The sequence below is a fragment of the Etheostoma spectabile genome, unplaced genomic scaffold, assembly GCF_008692095.1.
Source record: "Etheostoma spectabile isolate EspeVRDwgs_2016 unplaced genomic scaffold, UIUC_Espe_1.0 scaffold00010257, whole genome shotgun sequence".
Lineage (NCBI taxonomy): Eukaryota > Metazoa > Chordata > Actinopteri > Perciformes > Percidae > Etheostoma > Etheostoma spectabile.
The window spans coordinates 1-19855 of record NW_022603816.1 but is presented as its reverse complement, the minus strand read 5'-3'; the positions used below and the strand labels follow the sequence as shown (position 1 = coordinate 19855).

The 19855-nt window shown below is 38.2% G+C and overlaps 1 long non-coding RNA gene and 1 pseudogene across 1 annotated transcript; both read right to left on the bottom strand.

The window, feature by feature from the left end:
- Positions 1–2601: 2601 nt before the first annotated feature.
- LOC116679305 (uncharacterized) lies at positions 2602–5004 on the bottom strand. The gene is made up of 3 exons (XR_004329483.1): positions 4922–5004; positions 4572–4674; positions 2602–2706 (listed from the first exon to the last, which is right to left on the bottom strand). It is a non-coding gene; the product is annotated as an uncharacterized LOC116679305 (long non-coding RNA).
- A 6972-nt stretch (positions 5005–11976) lies between these two features.
- Positions 11977–19850, bottom strand: LOC116679304 (SH2 domain-containing protein 1B-like; annotated as a pseudogene).
- Between the last annotated feature and the right edge of the window lie 5 nt (positions 19851–19855).

The following is a 19855-nucleotide window of genomic DNA, read 5'->3' as shown; positions in this document are numbered from 1 at the left end:
CTGCAGTACCAGGGGCTCTCCAGCTGTGGCGCTGTGGCAGTGGATGACAGACGCCAGGGTGCTGGTGAGGTTGTAGCTGCTGTTCAGAATCTCCCGACTGTCATCATCGCAGGCTGAAGGAGAGAGCACACAGGTGGGGGGGGGTGAGAAAGACAAAGATTTAGTTTCAGAAAGAGCTAGCAGATCAGTTTTCTGCCTTAGGAATCACACACTCACTGGCCTGTTGTCAATAGCAGCACAGCAGTGACCTTTCTAGAGTCATTATACTATAATAAGAAAACTTCTTAACATACTTCAAGGTAAAACCCACAACTCGTAAAGCATCAATTCTATTCTCATGTAACATTATTTTAGTCCTGTGGTCTTCCCAGTCCTGTTTGCCCTGTACACGTCTGACTTCTGCTACAACTTGTAAATGTACTGTATTTATTTAGCGCTTTTCTAGTCTTAACGACTACTCAAAGCGCTTTTACATCATACAAGAAACATTCACACACATTCACACACTGTGGCCGAGGCTGCCGTACAAGGTGCCAACTGCTCATCAGATAAACACTCACACACATTCACACTCCGGGGGCAACTCGGGGTTCAGTGTCTTGCCCAAGGACACTTCGACATGGGACTGCAGGGCCAGGGATTGAACCTGTCAACCTTCCGATTGGCAGGCAACCGCTCTACCACTGAGCCACAGCTGCCCCTACAACACAGCCATGCCACATGCAGCAGTCTTCGGACAATACTGCAATTGTGGGGTGTATTAGGGATGGGCAGGTGGAGGAGTACAGGGGCCTGGTGCAGGACTTTGTGCAATGGTGCAAACTCAACCACCTACAACTAAACTAAAAAAAGATGGTGGTGGATTTCCGTAGGTCTAAGTCTGCTCTGCTGCCAGTCTCCATTGAGGGCGTCAATGTGGAGGTGCTAAACACAAGTATCTGGCGATATACCTGGACAATAAACTGTACTGGTTAGCCCACAACACTGAATCACTCTACAAGAAAGGGAGAGACGGCTGTACTTCCTGAGGAGGCTGTGGTCCTTAATGTCGGCAGGAAGCTCTCTGGATGTTGTACCAGACTGTTGGTGCCAGCGTCCTCTTCTACGCTGTGGTATGCCATGTGATGTGAACGAAGCACTAAGAAGAGGGATGCTGGGGAGTGGACAGGCTGGTAAGGAGAGCTGGCTCTGTCGTGGGCGCTGAACTAGAGTGCATCACTTTAAAAGCAGATATAAACATACTGAAATATCCCGCGATATATTTCAATTTATAACCTTTTTCCAGCTTCTAATTCTTCCCAATTTCAAATGACGTCCCCGAAAGGAAACATTGTCAACATCTGATTTATCTCAAAAGATTAATTTCTCTGTTTTGTTGCTGCAAAATGGGATTGTCGAGCAGACAAACGGACCAACACATACTGTATATGACGAAAGATCGATCGTTGGCGCCTGTGTATCGATACAGTATTGCCGCTGAGAATATTGCGATACTATGCTGTATCAATCCCCCCTCCCTATAAAAGGACATTATAACAACATTTTTGGTGGGGGTTGCACTGACACTGTTTTAATTACAGACCTGTTTTCCACTTGTCTTCTTTCCGACAAGTGGAAAGTGCATTAATCATTCAAAGTACATCTTTATTTGACATTTGTCAATTCACCAAAACTTTAGCGTTAGATAAGGACTCATTTCCATATTCAAACAGCATTTCAGAAAACTAATAACATCCTTTATCGACAATGACTGTCATCCACTTCACAGCACCATCACAAAGCAGAAGAGCATGATCATCTGCCACGCTGCCATGCACGACTGACAGACTGAGGAAGTCATTTGTTCCCCGGGACATTCAACTCTACGTTTCACAAGAGGGAAGAAGAGAGATAGACTCTCTGCATAGTCTGTCTGCCTCTCCTCCCACTCCTACTACCTCCTATAACAATAGTTACTGCATGTACTGACTGTCCACTGGCCCACTGTGTACTGCTTACACTATGTACTGGCTATATTACCCCATAAGCACAACCCCTCCCTTTATCTTTGCATTACTGGACTTATTACCACGACGACAAACATTCTCAGAGCACCTTACCATAGAGCACCATATGCACAATTTAGTATATATATATATATATATATATATATATATTGCCCTGTCACTGCGTGAGCCTCATGCTTACACATCCCTTTTTTATTTAGAATGTTTTCTTTTATTGTCCATATTATTCATGTGGATTTGTTGTCTTTGGTCATTTGTTTCACCATACAGTTATGATGTATGTGTATGTTGTATGTGATGTCTGTAAGCTACTGGACCATGAATTTCCATCTATCTATCTATCTATCTATCTATCTATCTCTATCGGCAGCAGTAGGTGAGATTGTATTGTTGTGCCTCTTAATCTTACAATCTGTGTCAGGAACATTTCCCAAAAGCTTACTATGCTACTTACATGCTATCAACTTGCCAAGAAATAGAGTTCCCCCTGGCTCTGAGAGAGACAGGCTGGTTATGTGCATGGATTGAGTTGTGTGAAAAATGTCGTATGTACCCAGTTTTGCCAGCAGGGAGATGATGGAGCTGGTCAGGGTCTGGCTGGTGTTCGGTTTCCAGCCAGCTCCACCAGCCCACTCACACACTCCCGGGGCAGGACCTGGCCTGAGGACAGCAGCTGGTCACATTTAAGGCCTGAGACCTCCTGCAAACACACACACACACACACACAGACACAAAACACACAAAAAAGACAGATAGATAGATAGATAGATAGATAGATAGATAGATAGACAACATTGTAGGTACATTTATCCGCAAAGGTGTAAATTAATGACAAACATTCAACAAACCGTCAGTAAAGCTACAGCATCCAGCATCATCTCACCACCACTACCCGTCTCTTGGTATGGTTGTAGTTAGCGGTTATGTCATGTCATGGTTATGTCATGTCATGGTTATGTCATGTCATGGTTATGTCATGTCATGGTTATGTCATGTAAGTTAACGTTATTACCACCTGATAATGTTGTAGTTCTGTTCCTGTGTTTACTCCACACACTCTGGATATCTTTACTATCTGTATTTATATATATTTTTTCAGTTACAAGTACTTACTTTTTCAATCTTATTTATGGTTACCTACTTTTGCTAAACTATTTTAATTACATATTCAACTTAATCTAATTTAACATCACTCACTTACACTGCAATATTGTTTTTCTGCACAATTGCAACTGCACTTTACAAAACTTACATTCAGCCGTACCTTCTGCTCACTGTCTGCTGTTTGCTTGTTGTGTGTTTACTTGTGTTTTTGTTTGTTTTTTGTTCTTATTGTAGAAAATGCTGCTGCTGTAATAAGGGAATTTCCCCACTTTGGGATGATAAAGTATAATCTAATCTAATCTAATCTTCCATTATTTATTCATCATTCTCATTTCCTATTTCAGAACTGTTCATAATGTTCATACTGTTCATATTGTAATATAATAACTTAATACTATTTATCCCAGTACCCTTTGCACTATGTTCCACATTTAAATAATTTGTATTGGACTCTTCATTGCACTCATGCCTCTATATTGTCTCTGTTTGTATTATATATTAGTGTGTCTATATTAGTGTGTATATATTGTTTGTTGGGTTGTTTGTTTTGAATGTGTAAGCACATTGTGAGCAACTATACTCCAGAGGAAAATTCCTTGTATGTGTCTTCATACCTGGTCAATAAAGCTGGTGTAATAAGGGAATTTCCCCGCTGTGGGATGAATAAAGTATAAACTAAACTAATCTAATCTAATCTAATCTAATCTAGTCTATCTTATCTGCAATACTATAATGTTCACCTGCACTGCTGACTGTTACTATAGTAACGACTGTTTACATCTGCATCTTTTTGCACTACTTACATTTCAATCTGCACTGCTGACTGTTTATTTACAGTACCAATTGTTTACATATACATCTGCACTACCGTACTTTAACTGTAATATTCAATTACTTTCCACTGCAATTTAATTAGTAGTAGTTTCTGCCCAAACTTTACTTTATTTGTACTACCTTTAAATCCATTGTTATACTGCTCATTTTAGCCTAACTTATAATATCTATCTGTAAAAACTCTGTCTATAATAACAATAGCCGCCTGTATGTGTATATTCATAGTACATACTCACCTGTAAACTCTGTAAACCATTAGTATTTTATGCTATTTGCACATATCTGAAAAATGTGCACTTATAGTAATATCCACTAAATTCCTAGCTGTAAATCTTGCTCACAATACTTGTTATCTATATATTATATTCATAGGACAAACCCATCTGTAAAACTCTGTTATAATAGTAGTAATCTCTATATTTATTCAGTACATATCCATGTCCTGTCCTTATGGAACCAGTGTATATCCTGCACCTGCTGCTATTGACCTTCTGGTTAGACCCGAACTGCATTTCGTTGCCTTGTACCTGTGTAATGACAATAAAGTTTAATCTAATCTAATCTAATCTAATGTAATCTAATGTAATCTAATGTAATCTAGTCTATGTCTGTCCTGAGGGTCCTTACCTCCACTTGTTTCTGTAGCTGCGCTGCGTTTTGCGCTGTCCTGCCGTCTCTGTACTGCTGGACAGCCAGCAACAGAGACTTTAAAGACGTGGCCATGTCCATCCTGTAGAGCAAAACTAGTCTAGTGAGACAAGACATCGAAAAATCTCTCCTTTCAAACGGACGTTTTCGCCGTCCATCTTGAACCTTTGGGATGCTAACGCTAGCTAACAAGCCTACCTTACAGATTCATCACAACAGCAACTACTTTACAACTCATTTAAAAGTGGCGTAACATTGTTGACCATTGCTTATATATTTCCAACGATGACATAACATGTGTGTGTGTCTGTTTGGGTGTAGCAGACTACCTGTGGAGCGTTTTCTTCCCCAAGAAACATCAACAAAAACATAGACAGTGAAAGAAAAAAACGCTAGCTTCCTCCTCCCGCTTCCAGCTTTGAACTGGACCGAACCATGTGTGAGGAAGGGGGGGAAATCCAGGTTAAATCTACATCCATAAAGCGTATATTGATTTGTGAATAACATGGAGAAAAAAATTATATAAATAAGTTTTATAATATGGTTTTATTTGAAATAACACTAATACACGTCTGCTGTAAGTCGTTTACTTATACGTTAAGCGAACTAAAAATGCATTGCTCCCTTTGGAAGTCTTGGACGAGGCCACGCGAGAGTCACGTAACGTAAGGGGGCGGAGCAGGAACCAGCCGTTGCAGATACTACAAAATAAAGTTAAATTAAAAATAATTAATTACAATATATATCATGATTAAATCAAGTAAGATCAGTCCGAATTAAAGATAAAAGTTGTGTCCAATATGTCTGATTTGCCATGTAAAAAAAAGTTGTATCCCTTTTTGGTTACGTTTTTTTTTTTTATGTAAACTCATTTAGGCTTAATTTGCTTGACCACAGAATAATCCAATGCAATGCAAGAGCCCCGTATTTAAAGTTTTATAGACTATTCATTTTTTCTAATATTTTATTTTGTCCATTCTTTTTCCAAACATGAAGCGAGCTAAATATTAGATGCAGTCCAGAAGTTATGGTCAGCCAGTTTTACTTTATATGTAACATTATATTATAATGTTACACATATAACTGATTCTTACAATGATCATAAGAATCCATTTATTGCTGGGCTGTTGTTTAATTGTGTTGGATTCAGTTTTGTGACATTTTGTAACTGCTGGTAACTATCTGGGATACTAACTGTATAAGTTAAAAGCAAACAAATACCATATTTTAATAAAATGTAATGGTTAGTTTTCTGTCTGTTGAACACATAAACAAAAGCTTTTGTTAAGGTTCCCTGAAATGAGTTTATGATAGAATTATGACCAAGATATTTACTTAGTGGGACATTTCACAGTTGTCTCTGGAGGAAAAAAATACTTAACAAAGCCACAATTTCCCTTAAATATATATATATATATATATATAGATATATATATATATCTGATTCTCCTAAACGGCATCAATGCTTTGATGTCATAAAAGATTTTACTTGTGTGTGTTCGGTTTAAGGAAAGATTTGCATGCACACACTGTTAGACTTTGGTGTACTTTCTACAGTTACTTACCACAAAGGCCCAGTAAAATACCGTCATTTTCTTTTCCGGTTAATTACTGTAATAAACATTGCATTTACTGTATATTTTGAATTTGCGGAGACGGCAGAAGTGGAGACTTTACTCAGCCCAAAACATAGGACGCTGCATATTTTTTGTCATTTGTTTTCTCACAGGCTTAGTTTATCTTTATGACTTTATTTACACTTGTACATTACATGATCGCGTACAGTTTGCTGAATATGCTGAAAATCCAATAAAAATGAATGAACAAAACATATTTGGCACGTCTGTGCTTCTGTCTCGTTTCTTTTTATGATTTCTTTCTGGCATTTTGCCGTTATTGGATGTGTTATAACAGAGATGCAGATCCATGTTTTTGATATAAAGTGTTTAACATCAGAAATATGGATTTCTTTCAACCAAATTGCCCAAAATAACATGGACGATTCCATACAACATTCTTCAGGTGACATTAATGACTACTTTCATTGAATTGTTTGGGTGTTTTATTTATTCTTATAGAATTTAAATTCCTTTTTTTAAGGGTCTTAAAACAGAATGCAGACTAAACTTTGACATATACCCATCTTGATCCACTCAACATCCTCTGATCATATATTTTAGCTAAAATAATTCATCATTTCTGCCTTTTGAACTAAAAACGTATGTTTAATTTTAATATAAATGAGGTTTGGTGACCATGAATTCCAAGAACAAGTGTAAACCTGTTATTAAACCAGCTCAGGTTTTTTTTTAAAAGCGCCAAGAGCTGGAAAAAAAGTGACAAAAAAATCAGATAAATGACAAAAACATCGGAAATGCACAAAGAAATTCAATTTTGACATGGAAGGGCAAGTTCATGGTTAAAGGGAAGACAACACAAGGGTTAACAATTAAACAAATGGTATTCTTACTTTTGGCTTATATAAACCCACACGTCAATACATCTGGGACAAGCTATTGGCAAATATTATCGATCTGCTATCAGTTGTCCCGTACAACTCCAACAAAACGTAATGAATGTTTATAATAATAGCCATCTGTAATATATTCATAGTACATATTCACCTGTAAACCATCTGTATATTATGTTCATTGTACATATCTGTAAAAATTCTATTTATAGTAATATCCACTTGTATATTATATTCAGTACATATCCAGCTGTAAATCTTGCTCACAATACTAGTTATCAATATATTAATTCATAGGACAAATCTATCTTTAAAATTCTGTTTATAATAGTATTCATCTCCATATTTATTCAGTACATAGCCATGTCCTGCACTTATGGAACCAGTGTATTCCTGCACCTGCTGCTACTGACCTTCTGGTTAGACCTGAACTGCATTTCGTTAACTTCTACCTGTGTAATGACAATAAAGTTAAATCTAATCTAATCTAATATCAACGAGCACATGCATTTATTATCAAATTAAAGTGTCCAGAGCAGCAGTGTAATTGAGGATGTCATTGAGTACAGTCCTCACATCTGTGTCCCATATATAACGGATTAATTAATTAAGACTTTAATTACATTACACTGAAAGAAAGGAGCATGCATTCATAGACGTGTCCATTACAAGCAAAGCGTCTTGTTGCTTAACAATGGAAGAACATAAAGGCACCAAGTATAGGTTGAAATGGTAATAGTTATGTCCGTGAAAAAGGCAACTTGTATATAGCGAAAGGTAAAAACAGGAGGTTTGAGGAAATCTGGAATCCTTTTTTTATTCTTTTTTTTAACATAGTGGAAATGACGTACAGACGACTGATCGAGAAGCTGAGGTAATGTTGAATGTTCTTAATGTCTCTGTCCTTCACATTTAAGTGCCAAACGTGTTTTATATGTACTGTATGTACTTTATGTTAAAAGCCAGTAAAAATATTGCCGGAAAACAAGACTTTAATCACACGTTCTACACTTTATCTCATTAAATCTGGATTTCTTGCCACCTTAGACTGTCCAGTCATGTGTACATGAGCATGTGTGTTGTAGATATATTTGTAGTTGCTTCTGTACGCGTGAGGAAACTGTGGTTAGACCATGCGTGTCCTCTTAAAACCCACCACCGAATCTTTCCGCTTTCTTTCATGTGTCTTCATCTTTTTTTCTTCTTCTGCAATTGTTTGGTCAGAATTTGCACACATTAAACACAAAGGAGCATGCATTTGCTTCAGATTTGCCACATTTTATCTCCTTAAAAAACAAAATGAATGTGCAAAATGTAATTAATCCTTATTATTGCAGGAAGATCAATGCTCTTCCTGTAATAACGGACGCTTTAAAAAAAAAAAGCGAGTGTCAAACAGATGTACATATGTGTGTGTCTGGTGTGCAGCTTACGTGTGAAAGCAAACACAGGAAGTGTCGGGATGTTTTTGTCCGTGCAGACAATGAGTCTAAATACAGTTTGAGTCTTCTTTGCCGACATCATCAAAAAACTGTGTTTTTTAACATCATTCTGCAAAGCAGAGTGAGTTTTTTAATCGCACATTAAAGTCACAAGGAAGAAAATACACGCCAAAAAGCTCAGACGACACGGTCAGGACTGGTAGATTCAGCCTGGAAAAGGTTGAGAAATAGCTACTTGGCATGAAATTAAATTTAAAAAAGAAATGTAATTTTCAGACGTCAAGGCTTTCCATCACATGCTCCCTGAGCTTTCTTGTTTTTTTTTTTTTTCTAATTATTTTGTGGTCTATTGTCTCATTTTGTTTAGCTATCTGCCATGGCATGGAAATTTCACTGTATGAGGTTTTTTAACATTAATATGAGTCCCCCCAGCCTGCCTATGGTCCCCCAGGGGCTAGAAATGGTGATAGGTCTAAACTGAGCCCTGGGTATCCTGCTCTGCCTTTGAGAAAATGAAAGCTCAGATGGGCCGATCTGGAGGACCACTAAGGTCTATATAAAAGACTTCAGATACAGTATTAGGGGACCACTAAGGTCTATATAAAAGAGACTTCAGATACAGTATTAGGGACCACTAAGGTCTATATAAAAGAGACTTCAGATACAGTATTAGGGGACCACTAAGGTCTATATAAAAGAGACTTCAGATACAGTATTAGGGACCACTAAGGTCTATATAAAAGAACTTCAGATACAGTATTAGGGGACCACTAAGGTCTATATAAAGAGACTTCAGATACAGTATTAGGGACCACTAAGGTCTATATAAGAGACTTCAGATACAGTTTTGGGACCACTAAGGTCTATATAAAAGAGACTTCAGATACAGTTTTGGGACCACTAAGGTCTATATAAAAGAGACTTCAGATACAGTTTTGGGACCACTAAGGTCTATATAAAAGAGACTTCAGATACAGTATTAGGGGACCACTAAGGTCTATATAAAAGAGACTTCAGATACAGTATTAGGGGACCACTAAGGTCTATATAAAGAGACTTCAGATACAGTTTTGGGACCACTAAGGTCTATATAAAAGAGACTTCAGATACAGTTTTGGGACCACTAAGGTCTATATAAAAGAGACTTCAGATACAGTTTTGGGACCACTAAGGTCTATATAAAAGAGACTTCAGATACAGTATTAGGGGACCACTAAGGTCTATATAAAAGAGACTTCAGATACAGTATTAGGGGACCACTAAGGTCTATATAAAGAGACTTCAGATACAGTATTAGGGACCACTAAGGTCTATATAAAAGAGACTTCAGATACAGTATTAGGGGACCACTAAGGTCTATATAAAAGAGACTTCAGATACAGTATTAGGGACCACTAAGGTCTATATAAAAGACTTCAGATACAGTTTTTGGACCACTAAGGTCTCTATATAAAGAGACTTCAGATACAGTTTTGGGACCACTAAGGTCTATATAAAAGAGACTTCAGATACAGTTTTGGGACCACTAGGTCTATATAAAGAGACTTCAGATACAGTATTAGGGGACCACTAAGGTCTATATAAAAGAGACTTCAGATACAGTATTAGGGGACCACTAAGGTCTATATAAAGAGACTTCAGATACAGTATTAGGGACCACTAAGGTCTATATAAAAGAGACTTCAGATACAGTATTAGGGGACCACTAAGGTCTATATAAAAGAGACTTCAGATACAGTATTAGGGACCACTAAGGTCTATATAAAAGAGACTTCAGATACAGTTTTGGGACCACTAAGGTCTATATAAAAGAGACTTCAGATACAGTTTTGGGACCACTAAGGTCTATATAAAAGAGACTTCAGATACAGTTTTGGGACCACTAAGGTCTATATAAAAGAGACTTCAGATACAGTATTAGGGACCACTAAGGTCTATATAAAAGAGACTTCAGATACAGTATTAGGGGACCACTAAGGTCTATATAAAGAGACTTCAGATACAGTATTAGGGACCACTAAGGTCTATATAAAAGAGACTTCAGATACAGTATTAGGGGACCACTAAGGTCTATATAAAAGAGACTTCAGATACAGTATTAGGGACCACTAAGGTCTATATAAGAGCATCCAAAGAGAACCATGTCATAGGACCTTTAACACTGTATTGCGTTGGTGTCTTCACGCCACCATTTTGTTTTGTGTCACACCCGTAACACTCACAGAAAAGGAAGGAAGGCGTATTTAGAAAAAATGTACATGCTGACATAAAGCTGACAAAATGTGATTTTAGTCCCTCGTTCATCAGCATATCTGAGTTCCAATCTGTTTTATTTTATGTGCAAATGCATGTGTATTCAATAAATATTTTCTTTATCATATTAATCTCTGCCATACACCAAGATTTTAAAACTGGTATTTAGCTGCCACTCGACTGCAGCCACAGGCAGGAAGTCAGAAATGATTGAGAAAGATAACATGATGAGGGTCATTTCATGGAATTTGTTGACAAGTAGAAAAAGGAAATGCAGAAGCCACAATAAGAAGAAAAACCAAACAGAACGCAAAAGTTTGAGAACTTTTTCATAGGTAGTCCATAACCAATGTGTGACTATTCTGTGAGTTTTAGGTTTCTACATTCATCTATACGTTCAATGACCTCTGTGTTTAAGCTCAGTTACCGCAGAAGCCACAAGCCGTTAGTTTCTAAGTTAAAACAACTGAGAATCTGTGCTGAGAAATACTGAAACTGTTTTTTAGTTGGGGTGACTGGATGGCAGATCTGTTGAGATAAAAGTTAAGGGCTTCCTTTATCAGGTCAATGGTTTCCACATGCATGTCATTATAGGTGCATCATATGCAAATGATGATGCCATGCATCTAATCTGATGTTAGATTCTTTTCACACGATGGTTGAATAGCTCTGAGGTGCCCTGCCACATTTATTTCATTACTTAGAGGTAAGGTCTACCATGGACTGTAACTTGGTTACTGTGGTTACCTATAGAAAGCCTGCAGGAAGACTCAGACTCTGATTGGCTAACAGCTTGCCAATGAGAGCCTGGGTGTTAGCGTCCTTTACCCAGCGCAACTGGGCGAGCTCATGAATATTAATGAGCTCAGGCAGCATGACGTCAGACTGACCGGCTGTTGTGATTGGCCTGATTTCTCCTCCTATTTCTTTCCAATGCCTAGAGGTGACAGAGGAGGTAGCAGTTCATCTTCTCGTTCACAATATAACACACAATATATGGACCTTACCTATTTAAAAAGTATTTAAAAGTAAAAACTTTTGTGTGGCAGGGCACCTTTAAGGCTGAGTGTCAAACTCCAGGTGTAAATATGTTACATTAATGCTGTTCAGCTTTATCTTCAAAAAATAGCTCCCACATGCATGTAGAGCCGCAAAGCAGCAGCAGAAAAACAAGATCTTATTCATCGCTAGGACAAGGTCTGCAGCGCTGAGGTTAGTGGTGCTTCACCACAATCAACACAAGCTGAACGGTAACACAGAAACACGCCTGCAACTGTGGCCATAAGTGACGGCAAACGAAACAAAACCGATCTTTGAGGTGCAGCTTAAGGGCTACATCCAAACTAGTATGTTGTCGTTTTAAGACAGTGTTTTAAAAAGACGTCAATCTTATATCACAGGCCATTCGCATACATTCAAAACATGTATGATAAGCAAAATCAGAGTAGATAATGTAAATGGATGAAAAGGTAAATTATCAACAAAGGGATTACTGTTCCTCCTCTGGGGATCATGAAAGTCTGAACCAGATGTCATGGTAATCCATCCAACAGTTATCTTATATTTAGAGAGATACTTCGGTCTGAGCGACCAACCTCTCCACTCATAATCACAGGAACACGAGCAGATGAAGAGCACTCTTCCACCGTACCCATAGTTCAGACAAAATGTCTTTTCCACTCTCCGAATGGGTTTGAAGTGTCAAAGTTGTTCAAAAAGGCAAAACTTCAACATATTCTGAAAGGTCAGGAGCATCTAGAAGAAAATGAAGAAGAAAAGAAATGGTTAAAAATATCACATATTAAAAAAATGTAGTTAGAATAAGACAAGAAGATTCAATATCTGACATACTCTCATAGTCATGTTCTTCTTCGGGTCCAGGTTCCTGCCTCCCCTGTTCCTCAGGTGGATCAGGTGGATCGGGACGTTTTTGGGACTGGATCAACATGGCCGTCTTCCTTTTGACAGAGTGGCGAAGGTGCATGGCCAGACCCCGGTTCTTCCTTTTATAGTGACGGACCAGATCGTCCAAATTCTTGAAAAACATCTCATCAGCACCTCCCGCTGTCTGAAGGAACAACAACAAGGCACAGAGTCAACCACATCTCCATGGAGAGGAAAAACCTGGAAACAGAGCAGGACAGCAGTGCATGGAGAGCTTTGTCGATTCAATGATTGAAAATATCCATCACAGACTTCCTGGATCCCAAGGTGGTGTCTTTACATGTCTTGTTTAGTTCGACCGACAGTCCAAAACCAAAGACATCATCCTAAAATGATGAAAAAGCAGATGTCTGGCTTTTTTGCTTGAAAAAATGACTCAAATGGTGAATCAATTATTAAAAAGTTGCCAATCAACTTTCTTTCCATGGAATAATCACCTAATAGTTTCAGTTCTAAATTGAATAACAACACATGTGGAAAGTGAGAAAAAAAACAATTTTGAAAAGAGAAACTAATTCTTAGAAGTGGAAACACTGTTTATTATAATGCCAGTGATTTGGCAAAAACTCCCACTGGGACTTAAGAATGAACTGATCAGATTGTGGAAGACAGAGTAACTTCTAGTCTGGCTCTACGGATGTACGTTACTGGGATAAAGCCTGACATCTCCCTCTCATGTCCCACCTTTCTGTCTGTCATCTGTATCGTAGCTTGGCACAGCACAGGACGGCTGTGATTGGTTGAAGACAAAACAAAAGCCAAGCGTTTATTCCCCTATCCCAGAATAAATAAGCGGTGTAACCATTGCTGACACTGCGCTGTGAGAAAGGTCTGACTTAGACTCACATGACGTGTTTCTGGCAAAAAATAAGAATTCCTATGTTTATCATGACATAACATTTCACACAGATGCCTTAATAAAGATAAAATGATGAGTGATTTCATATCCATAAGGTCAAAAGGTCACCTTCACTACATCATGATGTTCTGCAACAAAAGAGATGTCTGGCTGTTTTTTCAACGCCCTATCGAAGGGGAGACATGTGGTCGGAGAGAGTGACACTAATCTTAAAACTGTGGCTGTGGGGTTGAAGATGTGTGTGATGCATCAACGTTTCCCCCCCCCAAAAATACACTTAATACCTTTTATAGATTTCCTACAAAGTTTTACTACATACATGATATTAGCCTATTAGACGGGCTCGGATGTCACTGCAACGCGATTGGCTGGCTGAGGCAAACAACCGCAAGGCGTTGAATCAGATTGGGGTAAAAGAGAACAACAAGAGACTAGAACCAAAGAAGAAGAGAAATGATGAGACACGATGTTCGGCTTAGACTATTTTTTGTGGTGCCCTTGCATGCAGGTTGGGGTGTGAGAGTGCATGTGGGGTGCGGGTGGGTGGGTTTTTCCTGTGTAAAAGAGGGGGATGGGGGGGGAATAAAGGGGGAGACATATGACCAATGGAAAAAAGAAAGAGAGAGAGAAACAACACAGCTACAATGCTTATGGGGCATCTCTGCTGGGCAAAGAGGCGCTTGGTGGATCGGGGCAGGCTACGTCAGAATTATTTCATTTTTTTGACTTATTCTTATTTTTTTTTGCCCTTCGCCTCGTCCTTGACTTGCTGTCTGGGGACCAGCTTTCGTTTCAGAAAGCAGGGGATCCGGTCCTCTGACTTCAAGCTGTTTAAACATGCTGGAGTAAGAAAAAATAATAATGGAGGACAATAGAATTTTTTTAAATTAAACATTTAAGCTGAAACATTGCAAAAACATGACATGAAAAGCCTTTAAGATCTAATCAGTCAAAAATGAAAGATGAATTTAAATCCCTGACCTAAATGGAAACTAAGCCTCAAATCTGAAACTCTGGCAGCCTGATAATCAGTTTGAATTTCCATTTCCCTTTAATGTCATAAAAAAACTACAGAGACGTGGGCGGCCATTCAGAGATCTGGGAACTAAAACTATTTGCAACTAACATTTATGCAGATTTGCATTGTTTTCATTAAAAAAGCATCCCCCAATAATAAGGCAGTCCATCCCTGTGGTACAAAGTGTTGAGTGGTGTGTGTGTGTGTGTGGTGTGTGTGTGTGTGTGTGTGTGTGTGTGTGTTTGTGTGTGTGTGGGACAGCGTACGTCAGAGGAGTTTCCTGTGATGAGGCTTGAGCTATACAGCTGGTTTCCATTTCGGTTGTGAAATGTTCCTTTGACCCCAAAATGTCTTGATCTGTGTTTTTTTTTGCTTCTGTTCATTAGTTTTTAGTCAGAAGAGGGCAAATGCATCTAATGCAACTGAAATAATCCAGTATATATACACAGTGGCTTGAGAACGTTTACACACCCAGGCTAAAGTTGATTTAAATAAAGGAATTGAAAAAAATTGATCTTAACGTCTTCATTCAAAACAATAAGGAACCAACCTTTGTCTGTGTGTTATGCGCATATCTCTGAACCAGTGTGGTTTTGCTACGGGCACGAGTAAGTGCGGTGCCAAGGTTGACGCTGTGTGGATTAGAAATGCAAAGAGATCGTAAAAAAGTATATATATATAGATATATATATCGGTAAAAGAAGCACACGTAAGCACTCTAGCCGCTGACCTCCAGACCAGAGACAGAAAGCAGCGGAGCTTAGGCAGCTTTTAATGTGACCTCAGACCCACAAAAAGTGCAAAGGTGCACTATTATAGACTGTCTTTGACTTGGAATAAACCAAAGGTTTCCAAAGTTAGCTATGTGATTGCTGGATATCCCAAACTCACTTTTCTTCACTTTCCTCGAGCTGAAGGAACATCCCGACCGACTGTTGAGTGGAATAAGGTTGGCGAAAAAAAAGGCCTTTCCGTGTCTATTGGTTTCACTAAGGGGAAACTCAACTAAAAGCCATTTGTCAACATATTTCCAACAAAAGCCAGACACTATGTACTATGTTCACAGATGTAGCCTACATTCACCACTTCTAATATAAAGTAACCTCGGAGATTGTTCCTTCACAGCGCTGTGCAATGGAGAAAATCTCAGAGCTGAACCAGCTGATAGAGAATTCATTTAGATAAAGTCTTTTATTCCTTATTTCTTAAAGTAGTTTCTGAAGTAGTATCTTAGTAGTTTTTTCTTAGTAGTATAACTTTTCATGCTCATTATATGTACATTTGACAAACTGTGTTTTCTAGTTTACTGCTGTTTAACACAGAGTGGTAGAGTGTCCTTTTCAAGGACACCCAAAGTACACGTTGCACAAACAGTCTGCACTCTGAAAACTGACACTCTTTAGCGTAGACATAATAAAGATAACCACAGCCCAATGTCTGTATTCCTTATCCTTGTGTGTGTGTGTGTGTGTGTTAATAAAAAGTCTGAGCTACAAGGAGGATTTCGAAGATCCTAGGAGCATGCTGGTGAAAGTTGTTCTTAGCTGTTCTTCCCTTTTGTCGGCAAAAGTCTATAAACAGCTCACTACCGTCTGAAGTCTCGTTTTGTTCCTTTGACCGTCATTATTTTAGTAAGTTTAAGTGTCCTGAACCTGACACAGGCGGACACAGCCCTCTGCATCAGACTCACCCCGGGTCGGTTTAATCAAGTCTCCTGCTAACTAATGACAGCATAGTCGCCAAAACACCCACGCAAATCAATTAGCCTACTTCACCATTAACTGTCAAGCCGCTAAACCGGAACGGACATGAACACCTCTGCTGAAATGCTAAATTTGGTGCTGATCATTTAATTTTGTTATTTGTTCAGGGGAGGGTCACTGAGAGGCAGACAGCTGCACACATTCACACCTCGAAGCTGCCCGGCACAACCACAGTCTGATTTGGAGTTGTCTAGTTGTCTGTCCGTCTGTCTGTCTGTCTGTCTGTCTGTCACTCTGTCCTCTTTCACTCTATCTTATTTCACTTTGTATGTCTGTCTGTCTGTCTTCTGTCTGTCACTCTGTCTGTCTCTCTGTCTCTGGACAGATTTTGTCACTGTGGTATCGTCACAATTTAGAAAGATTTTTCCTGAATAAAATATATTTTAAAGAAAGACGTGTTTCTTGATTTAAATCAGGAAAATATCTGATCAAAGAATCTGACCAGACATTTAACACCTTCAACACTTTAACAATATCTGTTGCACCATTGGTCACAAAGTTTATTGAAAGGATTAGGATTCAATATCGAGTCTGCAGAAGACCCCGTTCTTTCTCAGAAACAACATTTAGACCTTCATGTTGGGGAAATTTCTGAACAAATAATAAATCAAATGGATCCAATGAAGAGATGTGGATCCTGGCTATGGCACTAGATGCTTATTTACAGAGTGTGGTTTGTGTGTGTGTGTGGTGTGTGTGTTGTGTGTGTGTGTTGTGTGTGTGTGTGTGGGTGTGTTTGTGTGTGGTTGTGTGTGTGTGGTGTGTGTGTGGTGTTTACCATGACAGTATAGTTTCCATTGTGTGTCTGCAGCAGTCTGTAGGTATACACCACCTCTGTTTACCTGCAAAGATAAACAGATACACGTTGTTGACACATGATTTTTGCAGATTTTTAACCATAAAGTAATACAGTGATAAAAATAATAAAACAAACGGACGCTGATCCATTGAATCCTACCTCCATCATTTACGCTGAAGGAAGGTATTTCTCTTCCCTTTGAAAGATTTCTTCTGCATTTGTTCTTTAAAAATATTTTCATGTGTGGGTGCATGACAACTTTGGTCTTGTCTTGTGTATAAGTGCTGTTCACCGACAAAGGCAGAAGCAGACACCAACCACACCAACACAACTCATTTAACTGGACATTTCTAAAGTATAGTAGCAACACGTACATTTTCTAATACCAACTTAACCGCAATGAATCTAATCGTCTCTTTTTAAACAGAAAACACTGTACATGTTACATGCATTAGGTTGTCCTACCTGTTTCAAAATTAAAGCATGCATACAAACAATAATGCAACAATAATAAATAAAACAAAGCAATAACGATGTTCTTCTGTTCGTGCAATGTTTAAAAATGATTTGGATTAATTAAAAAAAAAAAGTGTAGATAAACCTTGACCCGTGGCTCCCTCAGCGATCTGTTACCCACAAATAGTGAGGGTAACAGATCCAGGCAGCAACACAACCAACCCCTGGATCCATTTAGGCCACTTTCTGGTCTTGATCACCTAATTAAGACTGTCCTTAATTGGCCGACAACACGCCGGATATAAAGAGGCCATAACTGGAGAGACATAGCTTTCTCCCCCATCCATTAGGCTAAAAAATAAAAGACAAAATACAAAACAAATGCCAGTGATAACTGATATCCAGCTCACTGTGTCAGAAAACAGATCCATGTTGGATCATCAGTGAGAGCCTGCGCCCCATGAAGACTGAGTCCTGCAGCACATCTTTAAAAAAGATAATAGAAAAAGAACACCGGCCCGAGACTAGTGGCGGGAAATATTCAAGTTTTGGCTCGGCAGAGAATCTAAACTCTAGTGTTAAGACCGTTTCAAAAATATAATAAAAGTACATTTTGGAAAATGTTAACAACTTAATCTGGCAAAAACTTAAATATAACCTGAAATACACATCATAGAGTATGTAATAACACTATAATATTCAGTATAAAATAACTCTTGTAAAAGTAAAAGTCCTGCATTTTACTTAGATTACATGCATTATATTTAATCAAGTAATCTTGTGTTTTATGTGTAAATCAATCTGAAATGTAACAAGTAACTATAGCTGTGGAACAAATGTAGGTGCAGTTAAAAGTATAATATTCCCCCTGAATATTAATAATACACCAGTTTTATATACAGTGTTTTTCAAAGTCCTCAAGACGCTTTACATAGGATACTAATAAAAATGCAGTAAACATAAATTGTACTCATGTAGTGTACTTAGATACATTCCACCACTGACCAGGAGTATCTCAACTCTAATACCAACCTTGATACTTATACAAAAGAACTAAGAATATAAAATGTACTACTTCTATAAATTATAAAGTTTGAGCAGATTTAAAGGACTGAAAACAACACTTTAGATAAAGAGAAGTCTGGCACATTAAGTTTAACTGAACAGTACAGATTGCAGTAGTGAAGAGAACTCACTACACCATTAAAAGTACTCATTAAACACATTAAAAGGTACTCACTAACACATTAAAAGTTCTCACTAAACACATTAAAAGTACTCACTAAACATTAAAAGCACCCACTAAACCCATTAAAAAGTACTCACTAGACACATTAAAGGTACTCACTAGACACATTAAAAAGTACTCACTAACACATTAAACCACCCCTAAACCCATTAAAATACTCACAGACACTTAAAGGTACTCACTAGACACATTAAAAAGTACTCACTAGACACATTAAAAGTACCCACTAAACACGTAAAAGGTACTCACTAGACATACATTAAAAGGGACTCACTAGACACATTAAAAGGACTCACTAGACACGTTAAAAAAGTACTCAATAAGCACGTTAAAAAGTACTCACTAAAACATTAAAAAGTACCCACTAACAGTTAAAATCTCACTAGACACATAAAAAGTACTCACTAGACACCTAAAAGTACCCACTAAACCCGTTAAAAGTACTCACTAGACACATTAAAGGTACTCACTAGACACATTAAAAAGTACTCACTAGACACATTAAAAGTACCCACTAACCCCATTAAAAAGTACTCACTAGACACATTAAAGGTCTCACTAGACACATTAAAAAGTACTCACTAGACACTTAAAAGTACCCACTAAACACGTTTAAAAGACTCACTAGACACATTAAAAGGTACTCACTAGACACATTAAAAGGACTCACTAGACACTTTAAAAAGTACTCAATAAGCACGTTAAAAAGTACTCACTAAACCATTAAAAAGTACCCACTAAACAGGTTAAAGTACTCACTAGACACATTAAAAAGTACTCACTAGAACACATTAAAAGTACCCACTAACCCGTTAAAATACTCACTAGACACATTAAAGGTACTCACTAGACACATTAAAAAGTACTCACTAGACACATTAAAAGTACCCACTAAACCGTTAAAAGTACTCACTAGACACACAGACACATGGCTCCCTGGTGGTCTCGCTGTCCCGGATCAGGTAGGCTCCGTCCTTGTTCTTCTTCCCCCAGCAGCTCCTCACACTCGG